Below are 19,191 nucleotides of genomic sequence, written 5' to 3'. Positions count from 1 at the left end.
TGGAGACCAGAATTTGAACAAGATAGGGGAAGAGTCAATGTGCTAAACCTACTTTTCAACTATTTGATCATCCTCCACATCTATGAATTTGAGATGAATCCACCCTTTAGCCAAAAGGTGAACACTTAGAGGAATCTTCACCAAAGGAGAAATATCTTTTTCAACCCAATGAACATGAAAGTAGTGACCTTGAACACGACCTACCATTGATTTTTCAACCAGATCTAAGATCGTATCCATCTTGATATCACCCCCAAGACCAAGGAAAGCCTCGAATGGTTGGAATTATATATGTAGTGGGGATTCTTGATTGAGCCAACCTTAATTTAGATAGAATTTTTAGTTAATCTCAGATTCAAAGATTAGGATGAAAAACCATCAGAGGGAATTGATCTAGAAAAAGAATGAACCAGAGTTGGAATACTCGAACCATGCCCTTATGGCTTCAAGAAATGAAATGGATTTATATCTGAAAGGCGAATTATATTTGATAATCACCCACCTAACAAATCCCATTTGATAATCCCTGGACATTCAGAAAAGAAAAACATTTGATTGACTAGGGTTGATTGTTTCAGAATTGTTGAGAAGAAAATATGAGAGTGAAATCCGTCGAGAACCTGCACCCCAATTTGGGCCTAAGGAATTGATATTCCAACCCTTAATAACTATTTTGTATCCTCACTGAAGCTGGAAGGGAGCCCAATGTTGAAACCATCATTTTGGCCTCGAGATACCACCTTATCCGGGATTTAAACCATACCTGAGTTAAGATAACTACAGACACCCGGAGAAACTAGTTAAGAACCCACTGAAAAGGAAGTATTATTTAAACTACCAACGAATTCGAAAAAAATATTCAAACACAAGGAAGGAAAGGGGTTATAGTATACGACGTCCAAATTCATACAACAATGACAACATATACGAAACTAGTTACCATGGATAACTACGAAAAAAACCTCCAACTATCAAAATGAAGTAAAATGGAACAATCCATTAAAAGAATAAATACCGAAAGTAGTTATTTCCAATGGGAAAATAAGTCTCACATTGGAAGATATTGTTAAAACCCCGACCATGGAGAAAAATAAATAGAATTAGCAAATCGTTATTAGCCACCACCATGATTAGAGTTTTTTAGAGCTTCCCCATTCAAGTCTCATTTATTTAATTAACTTAAGCTGTAGATAAATTAATTTAATTAATATACATCGTAAATGATTAATAAGTGGATTTACATTGTAGATTAATTTTGACAGATTCACTTATCTATTTATGCTATATATTAGAAACAATACTCTATTATATGACAACATGGGCCTACGATTGAAGAACATAAATGTGCTTAATGTAGAAGATGACTTTTTTTTATTTCATTTATTTATTCATTATATTTATGTAACAATAATATGTTTAATTGTTGATTATCATTTTTGTTAATTTCTCGAGTGATGTTGCACTTTCCTTTTCTTAGAGGCAAATTAGAAAAACTAATGCAGGATGAGAAGTTGTAGATTACACATACATTGCACGACATTTCCAAGCATTTGAGCCCATGTTAAAAGTAACATGTACAAAATAATTAGTCATTGAGGTGATTATTTAGCCTAAGATTTATGGTGTCACTGTTTGGGAAGTTTCCAAATACACATTTTCATTCTTGCATTGGTTGGAAATTCATAGTTTTCTATGCATACAAGAAAAACATAAAATAATAGAAAAAAATGAATAAGAGATGGTAAAATATTTCAAAACACAATTATTATATAGAGAATATTTTGTGACTCTTACTTTATTAAAATATTTTTTCCCTTGTTGATTAAAATTAGTATAGCTTAGAATATATTAATTTCCTATTCTTTTGTGTAGAACATCATATAAGTCATACATATGGATGGATCAAGTTTTTTCTTTTCTTTTTAGTGGTGTAGTAAGAACTACTCATAATGCTAATCTCACTGCAGAAAGATTGGAAAGATAAAACATAGCATTGTGAATGAGGATTATATTGGAGAAAGATTTTAGGAGAGGGTCAACAACTAATATTGTAGAAGAAGTGGTACAAGGCATAAAGTGAGTTTTCATCAGGTCAAATTAGATAATCACCAAATACTAGAAGGCAACATCATACAAAAAATTTTCAATCAATTTCAAAATGTTATGTGATGCTTTATTAATTTTATGAATTTCGTATTTTTCAAATCACATTTTTTCTCTTGGATATAAAATGGAAATGTTGAATGTTGCTATGGTATCCCTTTAGATGTTGCTTTCAATCATATATTATTTTTCCCTTCATTCACACTTATGAAAATTTTCCTTCTCCTTCTTGATCTTCTACCTCTCCTCCTCCCTCCATTATTCCTTTTCCATTCACTAACCCATCGTTATTTTATACAATACAGATACTTTATTTGTTTCTAGGAAAATGTGTGCTAAAGAAATAAATCTACATTGAAAAAAAGTAATGGATGGAATTAGTATATATTGACTCTTGAGTTTTCTTGGTAGAGTGTGATTACATGCCCCTCCTTGTTTCTTGGTGAAATCTTGTTGCACTATAAATCCTTGGTGGTGGTTCCATTAAAGAATGTAATATTGACATTGGTGTATCCCATATATAGACAATTCTCCTAAAAAATTGGCAAGCATATGATATGTATCTAAGTGTCTTGAAAGCTGGGAATATGCCCACAGGTTTACCATTGTTTCACTATTAGGCACTAAAGTAAAATAGTTTCCCACTCAATATTTTTTATACTAGTGCTTATCGCAAAGGTACAATTGGTTCTCAGCTAGTGCAATGTTTAAAATCATAGTATTACGTGTGAATATAGGAGTACCATTAATTGATAGATTTAAACCAAGATTTATCCATATACTTACATGTTTATCTTCTAGACTATTCTCCTAGAGAATTAGTAGGCACCATGGTTAGGTACCTTGGTATATTAGTAGGTGGAAATATGTTCATAATAGACCATTGGTTTAATTTTTACAGTCAGGTTGATGTTAGGCCTTGTAATAAAATATGTTCCTATACAATCTTGTAATAGTATTGTTTGGACCAAAAGTATGGTTTTCTCCTAGCCATTTGATCCAAATTTAAACATGAACACAACAAATTACAGATATAACCATAAACACAAAGATGCAGCAAAAATAACACTTCATTTCATTAATATCAAATATGGAAATATGCTTACAAATAGAATGGAAATAAGACTAGCTCGGGTGATGGTAGCTTATCTCTGAGAAGAGGTGTGGCAACTACATGCCTCTGAAATATGTTACAATGAGGCTCAAGGGACTATTTATTATTGGGAAACATGAGAAAATCCTAAGAAACACAAACCCTAAACCCTGGATATGTAACGACAAGCGTTTGTGGGCCGTGTTGGGGTTAGTTAGGCAGTAACTTCTTGGGGGTAATAACTTGGTCATATTATCTCCATTTGGCACGTATGATACCTTACTGGAAATGTCTCTTCACGTAATACAAGTTTTCACACCAACCCCTTGCCTATGGTTACAGGCCTACTATGGACCTCAAAAAATGTCGTTTATGGGGTCAAAATTGCTCAAGAAGTTCAGGACCTGAAAAATTGCTAAAAATAATAAATGCTTAAATAAACAAGGAAATAAATGAAACTAACTAGGGGTCTCGGTGGGAGAGGTCGGTGGCCACCAATATCCACCTGGATCATTCTCCCCCCCCCCCAGGAATTAATGGTCTCCATTCCATGCAGAGCCTCTATGAGGTGAGGAAATTTTTGTTGGACCTGGTCCTTAGTGAGCCACTTGCCTTGGTGCAAGAGTTGGCTAGCTTTGACAACCCTATATAGTTGGATCTTCTGCTGGTGAGTGTTCTTGACCTGTGTGTCCATAATTCGATCAATTTTGGCCTGTTCCATGCAGTCTCGATTTAACTCTGTTGGTATGAGTTGTTCTGCACTGTCTGATGTGTCTAGTAATGGTGTGAAGTATGGGCGAAGGTGGTCCACATTGAACACTAGGTGCAAACCAAGGAATGGAGGAATCTTGAGCTCAAAATCATTATCTCCCATAACTTTGTTAATGGTGTAAAGGCCATATCAAAGTGGTCTAAGCTTCCAATGGGCTCTGGTAAGGCGTTCTTTTAGCAAATGAAACCAGACTTTCTCGCCCACCTGAAACTTTTGTGGCACTCAATGTTGATCATGTCGCTGCTTGTACTTGGAATTTGAATTTCGTATTTTTCAAATCACATTTTTTCTCTTGGATATAAAATGGAAATGTTGAATGTTGCTATGGAATCCATTTAGATGTTGCTTTCAATCATATATTATTTTTCCCTTCATTCACACTTATGAAAATTTTCCTTCTCCTTCTTGATCTTCTACCTCTCCTCCTCCCTCCATTATTCCTTTTCCATTCACTAACCCATCGTTATTTTATACAATACAGATACTTTATTTGTTTCTAGGAAAATGTGTGCTAAAGAAATAAATCTACATTGAAAAAAAGTAATGGATGGAATTAGTATATATTGACTCTTGAGTTTTCTTGGTAGAGTGTGATTACATGCCCCTCCTTGTTTCTTGGTGAAATCTTGTTGCACTATAAATCCTTGGTGGTGGTTCCATTAAAGAATGTAATATTGACATTGGTGCATCCCATATATAGACAATTCTCCTAAAAAATTGGCAAGCATATGATATGTATCTAAGTGTCTTGAAAGCTGGGAATATGCCCACAGGTTTACCATTGTTTCACTATTAGGCACTTAAGTAAAATAGTTTCCCACTCAATATTTTTAATACTAGTGCTTATCGCAAAGGTACAATTGGTTCTCAGCTAGTGCAATGTTTAAAATCATAGTATTACGTGTGAATATAGGAGTACCATTAATTGACAGATTTAAACCAAGATTTATCCATATACTTACATGTTTATCTTCTAGACTATTCTCCTAGAGAATTAGTGGGCACCATGGTTAGGTACCTTGGTATATTAGTAGGTGGAAATATGTTCATAATAGACCATTGGTTTAATTTTTACAGTCAGGTTGATGTTAGGCCTTGTAATAAAATATGTTCCTATACAATCTTGTAATAGTAGTGTTTGGACCAAAAGTATGGTTTTCTCCTAGCCATTTGATCCAAATTTAAACATGAACACAAAAAATTACACATATAACCATAAACACAAAGATGCAGCAAAAATAACACTTCATTTCATTAATATCAAATATGGAAATATGCTTACAGATAGAATGGAAATAAGACTAGCTCGGGCGATGGTATCTTATCTCTTAGAAGAGGTGTGGCAGCTACATGCCTCCGAAATATGTTACAATGAGGCTCAAGAGACTATTTATTATTGGGAAACATGAGAAAATCCTAAGCAACACAAACCCTAACCCCTGGATATGTAACGACAAGCGTTTGTGGGCCCTGTTGGGGTTAGTTAGGCAGTAACTTCTTGGGGGTAATAACTTGGTCATATTATCTCCATTTGGCACGTATGATACCTTACTGGAAATGTCTCTTCACGTAATACAAGTTTTCACACCAACCCCTTGCCTATGGTTACAGGCCTACTGTGGACCTCAAAAAATGTCGTTTATGGGGTCAAAATTGCTCAAGAAGTTCAGGACCTGAAAAATTGCTAAAAATAATAAATGCTTAAATAAACAAGGAAATAAATGAAACTAACTAGGGGTCTAGGTGGGAGAGGTGGGTGGCCACCAATATCCACCTGGACCATTCTCCCCCCCCCCGCCAGGAATTAATGGTCTCCATTCCATGCAGAGCCTCTATTAGGTGAGGAAATTTTTGTTGGACCTGGTCCTTAGTGAGCCACTTGCCCTGGTGCAAGAGTTGGCTAGCTTTGACAACCCTATATAGTTGGATCTTCTGCTGGTGAGTGTTCTTGACCTGTGTGTCCATAATTCGATCAATTTTGGCCTGTTCCATGCAGTCTCGATTTAACTCTATTGGTATGAGTTGTTCTGCACTGTCTGATGTGTCTAGTAATGGTGTGAAGTATGGGCGAAGGTGGTCCACATTGAACACTAGGTGCAAACCAAGGAATGGAGGAATCTTGAGCTTAAAATCATTATCTCCCATAACTTTGTTAATGGTGTAAAGACCATATCAAAGTGGTCTAAGCTTCCAATGGGCTCTGGTAAGGCGTTCTTTCAGCAAATGAAACCCGACTTTCTCGCCCACCTGAAACTTTTGTGGCACTCGATGTTGATCATGTCGCTGCTTGTACTTGGAATTTGAATTCTCCAAGATGTCCTGAACGTGTTGATGGATATGTTGGATGCATTCAATAAATCTAGTCACTTTATCCGCCTTAGACGATACGTGAGTGGCTTTTGTCTATGTAGTTTCTTGGGGCATGGCAACATCAATCGGACATAAGGGTTGAAATTCTAGACCCATTTGAAAGAGATTTCAACCAATCAAGCTATGGAGAGCTCTATTATAACTATGTTGCACATATTGAAGACTCTCTATCATGCGGAAAGAGTCAATTTTGCGGACAAAACTAACCTCCCTAGAAGCTAAGGCTTTCTAGTGACAAACAAGACAAGTAAACACTACCTTTCTCTAAATATGCATGTAGAATACAAGTAATCAGGTGATTATAACATACCTTTAGTCCAACGCTTTGTAGTAGTCTAGCCTCGCCGATCCTCATGAGCTCCTCCTTCTCTTCGAAACCTGCATTCACTAACAAGCCAAAAGATTACATAGCACCTGATAAACTTATAAAATAACACATATTCATCATACAGACCAAGGAGTATATGAAACAAATCATGAATAACAATCTGTTGAGAAAAATGAGTTTATTTGCATTAAGTGGAAACAAAAGAAACCATTACAACCTGAGCCTTGGTGTTGTGCAGGTCCCTCCTAGGGTCCAGCAAGAGTTTTCCTTTACTTTGATCAGCTCACCCACTTCCAAATAAGGCTAGGAAAGGATGGGAATCTCTCCTCTCAAGCTCTATAAGGGAGTCCTAATTCTAGCGGCATCTACCCTTAGGAATGTTCAGCTTTCAACCTCCCCTCCCTCTGGCCCAATGCCTGTATTTATAGTGCTCTAGAGGAAGTTAATCAGGTCCACCATCAATGGGATAAGCCCCTCTTTGAATGGGATAGCTCCCCTCTTGATGGGATAAGTTCCTCTTTCATAGGGATACATGAACCATCTGGAGGCTCTCAATACACGTCAAACAAGCTTCTAGAATGCTCTAGAAATGACCACAAGTAACGTTTTTGAAGTGAAACTTGCACCTTTTGACCTTTACAGGAGTACGCATCCACCCCTTTACAGACAGAGCGTACAAGTACGCAGGTATTTTGAACTTGGGGTGCGTACACGCAGGTAAGGCTAAGAGAAACTGCGTACCGAGAGATATATAGATTTTTAAAGACTTTCTCTCTTTCTTGGAGTTTGACATGAAGAGCAGAGGTATGAGACTTGCCAAGGAGGATAGTATGATAGTTGATGGAGCCATACTAACTGCAAATAGTCATGGTGACAAATTTTAGTGTAACATTTTTCCCCCTAAAGTGCGAAGCCTGTAGTAGATTAGGGTTTCATATCATCTAGGAAGGGTGAAGTAATTTATCATTTCAAGGATTATCTTATGGAGAGCCCAGTTGGAACCTGCAAGTATTCAACACAAAATACATATATAAGATCATATCATCGCTGAGGTAGGCATTCCCATACTCAGATTGAAAACTTTAACTAAGAAACTAACTATTGCTCTGATACATGAATGATTTTGCAGTACATCATAATCATAGACTCTTGTAGACACAGTATGGACGCAGCCATCTGTTTATAATTAGTCTACTGTATAATGAATACAAAACTCCTCGCAGCCTGGATGGTGGAAACTAGATCCAGGGTCTTCATTTCTACTTCCCAAACATGTACGATTCTATCCATGCGAATAAATGAGTTGATGTCGAACATGGTAGAAACCACTTGATTACCAGTCAATGATGTAAACTGTTAACAAGTGTGAGAGAGACCACCAGTGATGTCAATGGTTCTCAAAGTACCCAGTACAATCCATGAGATGTGAATGAATGAGTTGATGTCGAACATTTCACGGAATCCTTCGATCGAAAGTCAATGATGTAAACCGTCGTCAAAGGCGAGAAACCTGCCATTGATGCATGCAGATTTCAAGGTACTGACGATTTCTAGGTCATCTTTCTAGATAATGTTCTGATGTCAATAGAAAGCGACCCGTTGCAGGCAAGCCCACAACACGAAATCATAGATCAAGTTGAAGAAATGTAGCTGTAAGGACTGACTCAGGGATGGTCGAGATGGATGACGGGTATTTTGCAGATGAATGGTTTATTTGCAGTGACCTCTTGAACACATAACGACACAACAGATGGCTTGGTGAAATTTGACCCAAAGTTAATACCCGGCTGAAGACTTTCAATGTGGTTTGATCAACTGTGAGGCAAAGGATTTCCCAACCCAGGTGAATGAAAAGTGTCGTGTTCAAGAGCGGTGATAAGGCTTCTTCTGAGACAAAGGATAACAAATAGGCTCATTTTTCTCTCTTTTCCCCCACCATTTCTGGAAAGTACCTCTTTATTTTTTACAAGCTTGAGGAGGATAACATATGCTTGATTATAAGCTCATCCTTCGGATGAGTCCAACTTAGTTTTGATTCGATCCCTAAGAAGGAGTGGTCCGTTCCTGTTTGTAATCGAACAGGTCCTTTACTGTGAAATTTTAACGAGTCCAGTATAGGAGAAACTCGGCGTTTTTCAATTTTAGAGAGTCTGAAAAAACTTAAGAAGACTCCAGGGTTGAAATTTTTCGTAAATTTGTGTCTCCCAAGCCCGAAAAAGTATAAAATAATACTTGAGAGAACCGCTTGATCTTGCGACCAAGGAGTACTTTCATGATTAGTGTCTTTGACCTGAAAAGTAAAAAGTGATCAAGGACACGTCGTTTTATTTCCAGTATCGAATTTGAAACGACAAAAATCCGGCAATCTTTTCCTATTTTTACGGTCAGAAAAGGGCTATAAGAGGACCGTCTTTTAATTCTGTTTTAACGAGTGTAAAAGAAACGCTCGGCAATCTTTTCATGTTTTAGGAGTCAGAAAAGGGCTTAAAATATGACTCTGATGTTTTTGTTTGTGAAAAATGACATTTTCCCTGAAAATCCTTTTATCCTGCGCAAAAACCAACACATTACTCATACCTATTTAAAGATAGATAAAAATACTTTGAAAAATACCTTTTTATGGTGGAAAATAAACAAATTTGACATTTATTTACTCAAAAAACCTACAAAAAGGGCTTTTACCATTTCATTTTTACCATTTTACTGTTGAGGAGAGAAAAAGGGCTTTTGGCAAGAAATTTCCCGTGGACATTGCGGAGAATCCGACCGTCGAAATTGAACGCCGTCTCATCAGGTATTCTACAACATCCTCCCTTGCATTTCCATCCATTTAGAATTTGTTTTTAAGCTTTAGTTTTATTTTTTGGAGGCCTTGGGGGTTTCAAGGTCCGCTTTTCGAGGTACGCAGGTGCCCCATGGGTGACCTGCGTACCCCGACATTTTCTCAGTTGGGAAAATGTCGGGCGTACGCAGTTTGCCTTAAGAGAACCTGCGTACATACGCCCTGTCTCTAAAGGCGGGCTGCGTACACCGTGGAATGGATTTTGAAACTCCCATTTCTCCAAAATGAACCAAAAAATGTTAATTTTATGGACTCTAACAGATGTTTTATGGTGTGTAGATTGCCCACCATGCTTGATTGGCACGAGAGAGAACACGAAGATGTTGATTTGGCCGCGATTAATCACCAACCTTCCATTGATGCTTTGAAGGCATGCGGTCTTTACAAATATTGGGCCATACCTGGCATGAGGGCCCAGGTGCGCTTTCTAGAGTGGCTGGTTGAAAGGTGGAACGTTCAGGATCAATGCTTTTACATTGGAGGGCACCAGCTCGAGATAGAGCCCTCAGATATTTACTTTCTCACTGGTTTGCCCAAGAGGGGCGAACAATTGACTCTGTCCGGGACTAGGCCGGGTGGCCAGTCCATTGGTAGCCTCCGGCTAGAGTGGTGTAATAATCAAAACCAGGATAAGGGGATAGAAATCAAAATGATATCCCGACCTGAAATTATGGTAATTGCCTTTACAGTTACCAGACTTTGCGGGGCTTCCGCTCTGCACATTGCCATTGGATCCCAGATGCGGATGGCGATTGATTGCTATCGGGGCACCATTTTCAACTGGTGCGATGCTGTGTTGGCCAACTTAAAGGGCCAACTGACTAGGACCAAAAACGGACAGCTGAAGACTTTTGGTTATGGGCCTTTAGTTGTGAGTTTTGCCCTAGAGAGGGTTCCGATGCTGATCCCACAACAGCTCACTGTTGAGGTTGGGCCTCCCTAAGAGCCTAAGTTGATGCGATGGGTTGCGGTGATGGCCCGTCATCCTGACGAGGGCACGGAGGTTGTCCGATTTAGACCGGAGTATTTTCACTAGTTAGAGAACCAGGTCTTCTCGATACAGGATTTTCCATATGCCGGAGTTGATTTTCGTGGAGATCCGGACATGATTCTTCCACCGGGAGAACAGTGGGATGACACAGGTGCTTCATTTTTCACAAGTTTTTAAATTATCTATATTTTTTTTTGTTTTTATATCGTCTCAAAACTGACAGTGACAATTTCAAAATGCAGATGTAGGCCCATAGCGTTCGGCCAATCTCCGGCCTTTCGAGAGGAGAGTACCAGTTGCACCGGCACGGACCCCACAAGACGCAGCCGCAGAGACCTTAGCTGAGTTGGAACAAGACCTAGAGCATATTACGGTAGACATACCAGAGACGACTATAGATGATATTCCTATCAGACTTCAGCGCTATGTGGTCGCAGTCCCAGGACCTTTTAGGAGGTTCTTGTTTAGGGTAGCCCGTGCAGTGGTGTCGTATAGAGAGCACCACCAGTGATTGGTTGGTCACTTTTGTAGACACATGTGACATTTTGGTTTTTTGTACTTATCATTTTTGCCGATCATAAGGTGTTTTTCAACCTATGATCGAAGACGATGTATTTTTGACACACTCCTATCTATATATATCATTATTACCGGCTTATCTTGTTAAACATGTGTGATGAAATGTTTTTAAATTTACATGTATGATTATCGCAAATGTCTGTCTAACATTCGAGAAGCAATTGCATCTGCCAATGTATTTAAAGACCTTGGAATATGCTGATATTCAATGTAATCAAATTCACGTTCCAAGAGACGCACTCTCAAAAATAACCTTAATAACACTGGATTTCTAATGGCATAAACTCTATTAAGTTGTAATACAACGAGTTCAGAATCTAACCTCACTATCAAACTCCGAATCTCAAACGAAATAGATTCAAACAATAACTCAATCACTGCACTGTATTCTGCAATGTTGTTTGTTGTTTGACCGAGGCTCACCCCATGCATAGAAACTAACTCGTCAGAGGGCGAATAGATAACCCAAGCTGCGGAAGAGATATTCCGTGTACTACAATAAGCACCATCAGCGAATCCAATGTACGTTTGGAGAGGCGTCGACATCTGTAATATCAAGAGTAAAACCAAGATAAGCCAGAATAACGATGAAAAACACACTCTCTAAGCTAAGCACACTGTCTATACTAACAAACACACTAGCTAGAAAGAAAAAACTAACCTAACTAAAATCTCCATACCCATCATTTAAGCATAATACCTCTTTAGGTAAAGTCCATTTCTGGGTTTACCCAAAGAGTTCCCGTCAAAATCTACCAGCTCATAGGCCCCTTTTGCTAGCTTTCGCTTGACAATGTAGGGCCCATGCCAGATAGGAACGAATTTTCCAGCACCTAATTTATCGTTAGCTTGATCATATAATAGCACTAGGTCTCCTTCCGAAAAATTTCGAGGGGTCACGTTGCAATCATACTGAGCTTTCATCCGTTTTGCGTGAGTCTCGATTGCCAATGCAGCGTCACGTCGAGTCTCATATAATTTAGCTAAGTATAATAGACGCTTCTCCTCTTCGGAAGTAGCTGGAAGTAATTCGACAGCCATTTGAAGTGATGGGATTTCGCATTCAATGGGCAGCACTGCTTCCAAACCATAAACTAGTTGGAAAGGAGTGAACCCTGTTGATGTTTTCACTGAGGTTCGGTACGCCCAAAGCGCGGAAAATAACATGTTGTGCCAATTCGACCGATGAATACCAATGATTCGTTGGATCATGATAACTAAAACTTTGTTGATGGACTCAACCAGGCCATTGGCTTGTGGATAATAAGGAGTTGAGCTATCGTGACGCAAACCAAGCTGGCCTGTAAGTTCTGTCATCATAACGTTTCGAAAATGGCGCCCATGGTCAGTGATTATCACTTATGGGACACCAAACCTAGCAATAATGTGATTGAATACGAAAATTGCAGCTGTCTTTTCGTCTGCCTCGAATGTAGGCATCGCCTCGGCCCACTTAGTAAAATAATCAACCGCAAGGATGATATACGCATGCCCCCCGGCCGAGTGAGGGTTACATGTAATAAAATCGATACCCCATTTGGCAAAAGGACCAGCGGCAATTATAGGTTGGAGAGGAGCAGGTGGTGCGCGCATCTTGCGATCAAACACTTGACAGTTGTGGCATTTCTGGACCGCAATAATACAGTCTTTAAATAAGGACGGCCAGAAGTAGCCAGCGCGCAATATCTTTTGGACTGTGGCATACCTAGACATATGACTGCCACACGCTCCAGAGTGACAGTCATTCAAAACCCTTTCAGCTTCCTCGTGAGTTAAGAAATGACGAAAAACCAAGTCTGCCCCACGGCGATAAAGAGTATCTCCAATAATTTTGTACTGTTGGGACTGGAATCGAATTTTCCGATGTTCTGACTTTGAAACTTCGGGCCGAAAGGATTGGGTCTGGAGATAGACAATTATATCTCCATACCACGAATCTAAAGTGCTGATGAGAAACAAAGATTCGTCCGCAATGGGTTCCTCTGCCACAGTTTCTGTGTCAACACGCGGGAAGTCACACATCAACTCTGCAAAAACTAAAGATTTCTTAGACTTAGATTTTTCAAATTCCAAGTCGAACTCCTGCAGGATAACGATCCATTTAGAGTACTTGCCCCCTAGCAATTGTTTAGTCAAAATGTAAATCATAGGGTTGCAATCTGAAATGACTGTAGTTTTACGAAGTAGAATGTAGTGACAAAAACGTTGGACAGCTTGAACGGCTACCAAGGCCAATTTCTCCACATGTGAATATTTGAGCTCAGTAGGATTTAACGTCCGACTAAGGTAATAGATCACATGTTCAGTTCCGAATTCGTCTTCCTAGACTAATACCATTCCAATGGTGGAATGAGCGGCGGTGAGGTACAAAAAGTAATCCTAGTTGTAGCTGGGAGGATGCAGCAACGGTGCATGGGTCAACGCGTGCTTGAGTGCATAAAAAGATTTCTGAGCTATCTCATCCCAAGAGAATTGAGCGTTTTGTTTCAACAACCGGGTAAAACCCTTGGTAATCTCGGCGTGGTTAGGAATGAATCGGCGTAAAAAGTTTGCTTTCCCCTGCAAACTTTGGAGTTGGCAAAGACTCGAAGGAGGAGGCAATTTGATGATAGCCTCTACCTTCGAGGGATCGACGCGGATGCCGGCTTTTGAAGCTACAAATCCCAGCAATCGTCCCACTTCTATACAGAAGACACATTTGTGTGGGTTCAACCGTATATGATAATGCCGACACCTCATAAAAATTGCTCGTAAATGGACAAGGTGATCAGCTCGATGTAAGGAGTGAGCGGGCAAATCATCGAGATACGGTTGCACAATGTGTTTGATGTCATGAAATGCATAAGACATCGCCCTTTGAAAAGTGGCTCCAGCATTCTTAAGCCCAAAAGGTAATTTGCAATAAGAAAATGTCCCCCATGGACAAATGAAAGCCATTTTTGGTTGATCGGCAGGTAGAATATTGATTTGGTTGTAACCGGAAAAACCGTCCATAAAGGAAAATATTTCACTGCCGGCACAATCATCAATTATTTGATCGATATAGGGTGTTGGATAGTTGTCCTTGGGACAAGCACGATTGATATCCCTATAGTCGATACATATTCTTATTGTTCCCTATTTTTTGTTAACCGGAACAATATTCGATACCCAATCCGTTAACGGGATCGGATAAATGAAACCTGCTTTCAACAGCTTCTCAACTTCTGCTTTAATTGCAGCCGCTTTTCGTGGGTGAATCTGACGCAAACGTTGCCGGACGGGTTTAGCATCCGGGTAAGTCTTGATCTCATGGACAACAATTGCGGGATCAATTCCTGGCATTTCCTCATAGGACTAGGCAAACACATCACAGAATTCTTGAAATAGGGCCTTGTATGTCTGAATTTCGTCATCTGAACACGAGGCACCTATATGAATGTGCTCAACAATTTCGGGCTTGACTGAAATGTTAATGGGAATAGCGCGAGAAATGTTTCCCAAATTCAGCTCTGAATCAGGATGTTTCATTGGACTATGAGCTTCTTTGACATATTCAGCTGTAAAAATTGATGAGAAATCGTTTTCAAAATGATCATCCTCAGGTAAAAACGAAGATCGATGATGGAGATCTTCCCATGGTAAATCGTCTACGCACAGGACTTCACAAAGTTGTTCGTCAGATGACACAACTTCGGGAAACGTTATTAACTCCGAGGTTGACGCGAAAAGGGATTCCTCATGGACCACATTCATTTGGTCGATTTTGGTTAAACTCGGGTCAGTAAAAGACTGCACGACTTCATAGGCAATTTCATATGGACTCAAAGGCATTGCGTCACCAAATGAGTCTATCTCAGATTCAGAAGGAACGATCCAAGGATCGTCATAAACAATGGTGTCTGAAGTAATCATATGAATAGATGCAAACGAAGACACGACGTTGATTGGAGGAAAAGGAAAAGTTCCCAATAAACCGGCATCTTTAACTAATCCTACGCCAACATCCTTGTAAGGGATAGTCGTTTTACCGACATGCTGGATACTCTCTGAAGAGGTTGGGTCGGATGAAAAGTAAGCCAGCTGGTCTATGGTTACGATCTTGCCATTGTGTGGAAACTTTATTACTCTGAAGACGGATGAAACGACTGCTGTCATAGCGTAAGACCAACTTCGACCCAAGAGAAGGTTGTAGTCTAGAGGGGCATCAACCACCTCCACATCTAGACTAACGGTTTTTCCTTCAACCCCTATAGGCAAATCCTGTAGAATGCCAAATGGATGGAACCCACGGCCATCAAAGGCCTTAAGAATTGTCGGGGATTGATTTAGTGAAGGAGAACCAAGCGATCTCCAGCACTGTATCGACATAATACACGTGGAAGCTCCCTCATCAATTACAATTCGATGAATAGGTCTGTTTTTGACTATCACTGGGATCTGCAAAGCCATCTGATGAGGCAAACACGGTGTACTATTTTCTAGATCAAAGATTATTAGGTTCGGTTCCTGAACATCAACAACTCCTATAGCCGACAAAAGTAATTTTCGCTGTGCTGGGCATGATTGCAACACTTCTAAAGTCGACATTGCTGAGGGTGAAATAGCTAAATCCTCAACAATGTTGTAATTCTAGGCCGCTCTCGCATGTGGATTGAGAGCAGACCTTCGAAGTACACCCTTGGCGGGCGGTTTGATTACTAAGTCAGGGTTAGGTTTTTCGATCTGTAGTGGATCGGAACCGGGAGCTGAGGTTGATGGATTTGAATGAGAAGATTCTGCTTCTTTCGATCCATCAACAGGACTTTTACTACCATAATCTTGCGATCGAGTCGCAATCCTTACATGAGACATCATCAATATGGGTTCTTCACTGGCACCCGAGGAAGAACCTATCATCTTACTCTCCTGCTTTGGAAATGGATCTTTCAAAACAGCAGGAGTTGGGGAACCCTTAACGATTTTCACAACCTCAGCCCGATGAGGGCAATCTCTTGTAAAATGATCTTCTTCACAAATAAGACAAGGATATCGAGGTTTGCGCTTTTCGTCATTGGTTTCTGACTTTTATGTTTTCTCCTTTGTAGTCTTGTCTGCTTTATTCTTCTTCTTACCTTTCTTCTTCCCACCGTTTTTTGATTTAGCCGTAGATGATTCTACAGCGTGAATATCAGCAGAAATTTCAGCAGAAGATTCTCCTATCGGGGAGTCTGGTAAGGTTATAATGGGCGAAGAATTCTTTGAAGACTTCTTCTTGCTTTTAGTATTTACCGTACCAATCATGCCATCAGCAGCATGAGATCCTGAAGGAGCAGCAACGATTTGATTTGACTTTAGAAGATCTGGGATCTTTTCGTGTAACGTACCTGACTGAGTGTAAACTAAGTCAAGGTACTGCGCTTGAGAAATCACTTGCTCCTCAGTAACTACTCCGTCCTTAGCTACGTCTTCAGTAATCTTCGGTAATAATGATTTAACAAACCATTCAGCTAAGATTTGGTCCGGGATAAAAACTTTCACTAATCGCCTTCGACGTCTCCATTCATGTATATGATCGGAAATGTAAGTGGATGTCGACTGTTTTAATGAAGTTAGTAGCTCCGTGCCATTATCATATCTGACCGGCAACTGAAAATGAGTTAGGAACGAGGTAGCTAACTGACTAAAATTATAAAAAGAGGCCCGTGGTAACTCAATGTACCAGTTGGCCGCGAGACCAATGAATGTATGCTGGAAAAGACGTAAGCGGATCGAATCATCCGAGATGGAATTTGAAGCACACCAGAGGTGGTAAGTCATCACATGATTTGACGGATCCTCTCCAGACTTACCTTCGAACTTGGGTATGTCACTAGGCAACTTATTTGGCATTGGCGGCCAAAACGGAAGATAATTTATTGGATCGTTCGTTAGGCGCGACCAGTCCGGTAAATCCAAAGTTTCGATAAACGGTAATTGCCGATTAGGATCCCTAAAACTCTGGGTCACAAGACCAGTCCCAGGAGGAGGATATCCAGGATAACTTGGAATAGGTATCGCATTCGGGATATTGTATCCTCCTGGAAAACCAGGATTAACCGGACCGTACTGGGGTTGCTGAGGTTGTTGATAAGTGTACCCAGGATACGGTTGATACTGGTAAACTGGCTGTTGGACACTAGGCCCGTATTGGTACTGTCCCTAGTACGGTTGATAAATGAATTGTGGTTGACTAGTGACAACCGTACTTAAACCAGGTTGTCCTACAGGCATCTGAACTGTAGTTTGAATCGTGGATCCAGACAAGGGTAAAGATGTCTGAGGAGTAGTTGCAGAGACAGTAGAAACCGGAGCTGTCGATACTCCAGAAGTAAGTGTGGTGGAAGGAACAGATGTTGCGGTAGTTGCAGCAGTCGATTGAGATGGAGTACTAGGTGCAATGGGCGACTGAGTAACTACCGAAGGTACAGAAGTTTGAACATTAGACTGGACTGGTTGCTGGGGTGAACCAGAAACTAAGGGTTGTCCAGCTTGAGATGACAACTGTACACTTGGCTGCAATACCTGTTGAACTTGCGATGGATCCCACACTATGTTCATGCCGGGGTATTGACCCATGACAGGTTGAGGATATTGAGATCCATAACCGGATTGAGGGTAGGATTGATAACTGAAAGGTACATTTCCCATACCTTGAACATAAGATTGACCTTGGGGTGGTTGATAACCTTGACTCGAGTACTGAGGTTGACCTTGAGCTATAAATTGATACTGAGGTTGACCTTGGGGTACATTTTGAGGCTGGGGTTGACCTTGAGGAATGTATTGTACTATGGGTACATACTGTCCTTGAGGTTGCCCCCCAGACGCAATTTGTGTACCTTGAGGTTGCCCCCCAAGCATTAATTGAGGCTGCCCCCCAGGCAGTAACTGGCCACCTTGAGGTTGAGAACCGGGAACTGAACCTGACATCATGTAAATGTCTCCTACACCCAATGGTTTATTACCATTGTTTCCAGCTAATAACCCATGTTCAATCGGTTGAGGAGATGCTCCCGCAAAAGTACCAGAAAGTGACTGATACCCGGAGGGAACAGAAGGACCGCCGTACAAGAAAGATTCAGGAGATTGAGTGAACATGGACGACTGACCAGACATATTTACAGGAGTATATATACCTCCAGGCGAATAAGGAGTACGAGGTGGAGAAAAACTTGATCCTGAGTTGTCTAAATAATTAGTTAACGAAAGATACCAAGTAGTGCTTCTATGAGGACTGTAAAAGATGGATTCACGCTCCCTTAGATCAATAGTAGGTTGATCTTCAAGGATAGAGACGTCAAATTATTCTTCTGGAGCAAGTTCTTCAATAGCTATCAAACTAGCAGGAAGATTTTCAGTGATGACTCTTTCTACCCTAGGTGAATCAGGAGCACTAGAAGTTGGAGTAACAGGTTCAGATATTTCAGGTTCTTCGCCTATATCACTAGTATATGAAAAACTACCAGCAAGCTCGGAAACTGCAACAGCTTCGGGATTATAACCTGTTTCTGGACCGTAGTAATCTGGATGGACTACCAACGACGACTCTCCTTCTTCAGGTGAACCTACTTTACTGCCACTAGGAGTTACAAGGACTTTCAAACCTTCGTAATGGCCCGGGACATCTTCAGGAGGTTCGCCCCGAAGTCTACGGGACTTCCTCAACAAATCGGCCACGGTAACAATCTCAGGAGACTTGCCCCGAAGTCTACGGGACTGTCTCGGTAATTCAGCCACAGTTAAAAACTTTTAACTACTGCACATGCAAACAAAGTAAAATGTCAAAGCAAACCGCCTAAAGTCTCTAAAGAACCAAACAAATTCGAAGCACACGCCTAAAGAATCTAGGGCGTCAAACCATACACAAACAGTAGCCTTCCGGACCGAAAACACTAGTTGGTGATGAAGCCCAACATCGCCGAATTCAGTACAGAAGTGGTGGGTGGATCAGTTACCCCAGCAACCTGCTTAATGAATAGACCAGCACAAGTTCCTCCACTTTAACCGTCTCGAGTGAAGTGAACCCCCCGTAAAATCCAAATGAGTCTAGCTGACGTCTACTCCAGGTACAGTGGGATCTTCCCTCCACCGTCACCTCGGTAGAATCCTAAAG

Source organism: Pinus tabuliformis, chromosome 7 (genome assembly GCF_031772625.1).
Source record: "Pinus tabuliformis cultivar Carrire ecotype Pingquan chromosome 7, CPIR1, whole genome shotgun sequence".
Lineage (NCBI taxonomy): Eukaryota > Viridiplantae > Streptophyta > Pinopsida > Pinales > Pinaceae > Pinus > Pinus tabuliformis.
Note: the sequence above shows the minus strand (reverse complement) of the source record.